This window comes from Amblyraja radiata, chromosome 2 (genome assembly GCF_010909765.2).
Source record: "Amblyraja radiata isolate CabotCenter1 chromosome 2, sAmbRad1.1.pri, whole genome shotgun sequence".
In the NCBI taxonomy this organism is placed as follows: Eukaryota; Metazoa; Chordata; class Chondrichthyes; order Rajiformes; family Rajidae; genus Amblyraja; species Amblyraja radiata.
The window spans coordinates 123,419,360-123,425,359 of record NC_045957.1 but is presented as its reverse complement, the minus strand read 5'-3'; positions in this window follow the sequence as shown (position 1 = coordinate 123,425,359).

The window sequence follows — 6,000 nt, the reverse complement described above, 5'->3', positions numbered from 1 at the left end:
CAATAGACAATAGGTGCAGGAGTAGACCATTCGGCCCTTAGAGCCAGCACCGCCATTCAATGTGATCATGGCTGATCATCCACAATCAGTACCCAGTTTCTGCCTTCTCCCCATATCCCCTGACTCCACTATCTTTAGGAGCCCTATCTAGCTCTCTTGAAAGTATCCAGAGAACCAGCCTCCACCGCCCTCTGAGGCAGAGAATTCCACAGACTCACCACTCTCTGTGAGAAAAAGTGTTTCCTCGTCTCCGTTATAAATGGCTTACCCCTTATTCTGAAACTGTAGCCCCTGGTTCTGGACTCCCCCAACATCGGGAACTTGTTTCCTGCCTCTAGCGTGTCCAAACCCTTAATAATATTATTTGTTTCAATAAGATTCCCTCACATCCTTATAGCTCCAGAGTATACAAGCCCAGCCGCTCCATTCTCTCAGCATATGACAGTCCCGCCATCCCGGGAATTAACCTTGTAAACCTACGCTGCACTCCCTCAATAGCAAGAATGTCCTTGCTCAAAGTAGGGGACCAAAACTGCACACAATATTCCAGGTGTGGTCTCACTAGGGCCAAAAACGTTCCACTGTACCTCAGTACGCGTGATAATAATAAACTAAACTACATCAGAGGTCTGGCAGCGTCTCTGGAGAACATGGACCAGTGACGTTTCGCGTTGGGACCCTTCTTCTGACTTCAATACAGGAAGTGCTGTTTGGACAGAGGAAATTTGGTATCATACGACTGGTTTCATAAGATATAGGAACAGAATTAGGCCATTGGGCCCATCGAGTCTGCTCTGCCATTCGATCGCGGCTGATCTATTTTTACCCTCTCAACCCCATTCCCCTGCCTTCTCCCCGTGACCTCAGATGGCATCGCTGAGGTGTGGCACAGATCTTAGATCATTGCAAACAATTTTGCTTCCTAAATAGAATATTTTAAAGAGAAACTGTGGACCATTCCCACTCAATGACAAAAATGGTGCCGTGGTTGCATCGTGGCCTGGATCGGCAACCTGAACGCCCAGGAGCGAAGAAGACTGCAAAATGTTGTGAACACTGCCCGGTCCTTCAGGGGTACTGACCTCCCCACCATCGAAGGGATCTACAGGAATTGCTGCCTCAAAAAGGCAGCCAGCATCAACAGAGACCCACTCCACCCTGGCCACACACTCATCTCACTCCTGCCATCGGGAAGAAGGTACAGGAGCCTGAAAACTGTAACGTCCAGGTTCAGGAACAGCTTCTTCCCCACAGCCATCAGGCTATTAAACACTACAACCTCAAATAAGCTCTGAACTACAATAGACTGTTATTATTATTATTGCACTATTATTGTCAGTGTTTTTTTTGTGTACGTATGTGTGCGTGTGAAATTGTTTCACAACTTCATAACAAGAGGATTTCAGTATAGGAGTAAAGAGGTTCTTCTGCAGTTGTATAGGGCTCTGGTAAGACCACATCTGGAGTTTTGGTCTCCTAATTTGAGGAAGGACATCCTTGTGATTGAGGCAGTGCAGCGTAGGTTCACGAGATTGATCCCTGAGATGGCGGCGGGACTGTCATATGAGGAAAGATTGAAAAGACTAAGCTTGTATTAGAAGGATGAGGGGGGGATCTTATAGAGACATATAAAAATTATAAAAAGACTGGACAAGCTAGATGCAGGAAAAATGTTCCCAATGTTGGGCGAGTCCAGAACCAGGGGCCACAGTCTTAGAATAAAGGGGAGGTGAGAAAAAACGTTTTCACCCAGAGAGTTGTGAATTTGTGGAATTCCCTGTCACAGAGGGCAGTGGAGGCCAAATCACTGGATGGATTTAAGAGAGAGTTACAAGATACAAGATACATTTATTTGTCACATGTCCCAGTTGGTACAGTGAAATGTGTGGTCAGATAGATAGAGTTAGATAGAGTTAGATAGAGCTCTAAGGGCTAGTGATATCAGGAGATATGGGGAAAGGGTGGGCACAGGTTATTGATTGGGGACGGTCAGACATGATCACAATGAATGGCGGTGCTGGCTCAAAGGGCCGAATGGCCTCCTCCTGCACCTATTTTCTATGTTTCTATGTTTCTAACCTGAATCAGTGCTATAGGCCCAATGACTGACTCCATTAGCTGATATTGATCTTAAAATACTCACTACTTCACAAATCAAAGTAAAGTTTCATTATTTTATTAATCTGTAACAAAATAAATGTATTAATTTGTATTATAGGAGAGATGCCCTTCATACGTTCCATAAGTCATAGGAGCAGAATTAGGGCATTCGGCCCATAGAGTCCATTACTGATCTGTCTTTCCCTCTCAACCCCATTCTCCTGCCTTCTCCCCAGAACCTTTGATACCCGCACTAATCAATGTCAATCTGTCAATCTTCGCCTTAAAAATACCCATTAACGGCTTCCACAGCCCCCTGTGGCAGTGACTTCTACAGATTCACCACCCTCTGACTAAAGAACCCTCCTCATCTCCTGTTTAAAGGTATGTTCTTTATTCTGATACCATGCCCTCGAGTCCTGGACTCTCCCACTAGTGGAAACATCCTCTCCATATCCACTCTATCCAGGCCTTTCACTATTCGGTAAGTTTCAATTAGGTCCCCCCCCCCCATCCCCCCCCTTATCCTTCTAAACTCCAGTGAGTACAGGCCAAGTGCCGTCAAACCCACACATTCCAGGGATCATTGTCGTAAAGCACCTCTGGACCCTCTCTAATGCCAGCATATCTTTCTTATAAAGCCTCAGCACTACATCCCTGTTTTTATCTCTCAAAATAGAGAATAAATTCAGAATAAGGGCTAGGCCATTTAGGACTGAGATGAGGAAAAACTTTTCACCCAGGGAGTTGTGAATCTGTGGAATTCTCTACCACAGAAGGCAGTGGAGGCCAATTCACTGGATGTATTCAAGAGAGAGTTATGCCCCTGTCCACTTAGGAAACCTGAACGGAAACCTCTGGAGACTTTGCGCCCCACCCTAGGTTTCCGTGCGGTTCCCGGAGGTTGCAGGCGGTTGCCGGAGGTTGCAGGTAGTGGAAGCAGGTAGGGAGACTGACAAAAACCTCCAGGAACCTCCGGGAACCGCATGGAAACCTTGGGTGGGGCGCAAAGTCTAAAGAGGTTTCCGTTCAGGTTTCCTAAGTGGGACAGGGGCATTAGAAAGAGCTCTTAGGGCTAACAGAATCAAGGGATATTGGGAGAAAGCTGGAACAGGGTACTGATCATCAGCCATGATCATGTTGAAACATAGAAACATAGAAAATAGGTGCAGGAGGAGGCCATTTGGCCCTTTGAGCCTGCACTGCCATTCATTGTGAGTATGGCTGATCATCCACAATCAGTAACCCGTGCCTGCCTTCTCCCATATCCCTTGATTCCGCTAGCCCCTAAAGCTCTATCTTTTAAATTCATCCAGTGAATTGGCCTCCACTGCCTTCTTTGGGAACATTTCTCCCCCTTCATTGGGAACATTTTTCCTGCATCCAGCTTGTCCAGTCCTTTTATAATTTTATACTTTTTTATAAGATGCCCACTCATTCTTCTAAATTCAAGTGACTACCAAGCCCAGTCTTTCCAATCTTTGAATGGTGGTGCTGGCTCATAGGGCCGAATGGTCTACTCCTGCACCTATTTTCTATGTTTCTAATATAAATGCTAACATTGCATTTGCATTGAGGTGGAAATGGTGCAGAGCCAGCACTTTTAATTTAATTTAAGAGTGCAGAAAAGTTTTACAACAATGTTGCCAGGACTCAAGAACCTGAACTATGGGATGTGGTTGGGCAGGCGAGGCTATGTTACAGTTGCACAAGACGTTGGTGAAGCCATACTTGGAGTTGGGAGTTCAGTTTTGGTCACCCTGCTATGGGAAGGATACAGGGGGCGGAAATCGCTATCAAAACATGGGGGGGGCACAATTTTTGGGTGGCCACACACACACATGCGAGGTTTTGGCCGTGGGCCCTGTAGACGGTAACATCGGGAGCTGACCTGGTTGGTGACCGACCACGAACACCAGCAACAGCAGCTTCGTCCGCCCCGAATTGTGAGGCTTGAATCGGCCCGTTTGCGGGGCCTTTCATCGCCCGGCGCGGTTTAAAACCGGCAGCAGGATCTTCCATTGCCCGGCGGGGGCTTCAACATCGGGAGCCTCGGTCGCCTCAACGCAGCAATTTGACCGCGGGCGATGGAAGATCCCGCGGCCGATTTTAAGCCGCGCCACGCCGTGCTGGGCGATGAAAGGCCCCGTGAACGGGCCGATTCAAGCTCCGCTCTATGATCTTTGCTCCACCAGGACGTCTCCCTCCTCCAATTACCGCCCTCTATCCTCAGTCCCACCCCCGTACTTCCGCCTCTGCCCGACACCTCTCTCCTCCAATCATCGCGCTGAATCAGCATGCCCCCACCCCACTGCCTGCTGACCGACGTCTCTCTCGTCCAATCGGCGCCCTCGATCATCAGTCCCACCCCCACTATATCGCGGAAGGCGGAGATTTTTAATAGATTTTTTTTTCACCAAATTTCAAAATACGGATTATAAAATATTTGGGGGGATTGTCCCGCACCTCTCAAAACATGGAGGGGACGTGTCCCCCCTGGGATTTCCACCCATGAAAGGATAAACTGCAAAGAGTGCAGAGAAGATTAACGAGGATGTTGCACGGACTCAAGGGCCTGAGCTATAGGAAGAGGTTGTGCAGGCTAGGACATTATTCCTTGGAACAGGGGAGACTTAAGCGGTGATCTTATGGAGGTGCTGAGTGTATGGAACAATCCATGGAGGGGGTAATCGACGCAGGTACTATCATAATGTTTAAGAGACATTTCGACAAGTACATGGATAGGATAGGTTTAGAGAGATATGTACCAAACGCAGGCAGGTGGGACCAGCATAGATGGGGCATGTTGGTCGGCATGGGCAAGTTGGGCTGAAGAGCCCGTTTACACGCTGTATGCCTCAGAGATGTTCAGTCAAGCTGGTACTTGTCATATATTGTTTAATGATTCTTAATCGGCGCCATTTCAAAACTTGGAGGAAATATTGTTGAAACAAAATATTGTCAGGGTCTGATTGAAACTGACAACCTCCGTCATTTCTTTCACCACAGCTTTTCTTGACTAGAATAAACAGCATATCACCGAGCTCAACTCATGGCCACGTCTACTCACGCGAGACAGTGAAATCCAACCACCAGTAGCTTTTTTTTTTAAATCATCTTTACATCTCATTGGTTTCACTTTTGAATCCTGTTCTTTGAAGGTTTGGAAAAAGTATGTTTTCCAAGACTGTGACAGAAAATATCAATAGACAAATCAGTCAGCATATATGAAATACAGATCAACATTTTCGAGTATAGACCCGATTCATTTCGCTCCTACCATTGGGAAGAAGGACCAAGAGCCCGATAACCGTAACCGCCAGGTCTGAAGAAGGGTCTCAACCAGAAATATCACCTATTCCTTTTCTCCAGAGATGCTACCTGACCCGCTGCATCACCCCAGTATCATAATCATAATCATAGTTTATTAGCCAAGCATGTTTTGCAACATACGAGGAATTTGATTTTTCATACAGTCATACCAATAAAAAGCAACAGAACACACAAAATACATTTTAACATGAACAGTGAATCCTCCACATTCCTCACTGTGATGGAAGGCGAAAAAAAGTCCAATCTCTTCCCTTCTTTGTCCTCCAGCGGTCGGGGGCCTCTAACATTCCGTTGACGGGACGATCTTACTCCCGTAGCCGGCGGCAGGCCTCCTCGTCGGGGCGGTCAAGCTCCTGCATCGGGGGGGGAGAATCTCAGCTCCCCCGTGCCGGGCGATCTGACCCCGGGTCAGAGCTGGTCGAACGCCGTGCGGTTTTTGGAGTTTCCCGATGTCGGTCTCTTACCCGAGACTGCGAGCTCCTCGATGGTGAAATCCGCAGGCCGCAGTTTGAGCGTCGATTCCAGGCAAGGGATCGGCTCCGATGGTAAGTCCACGGCCCGCGGTGG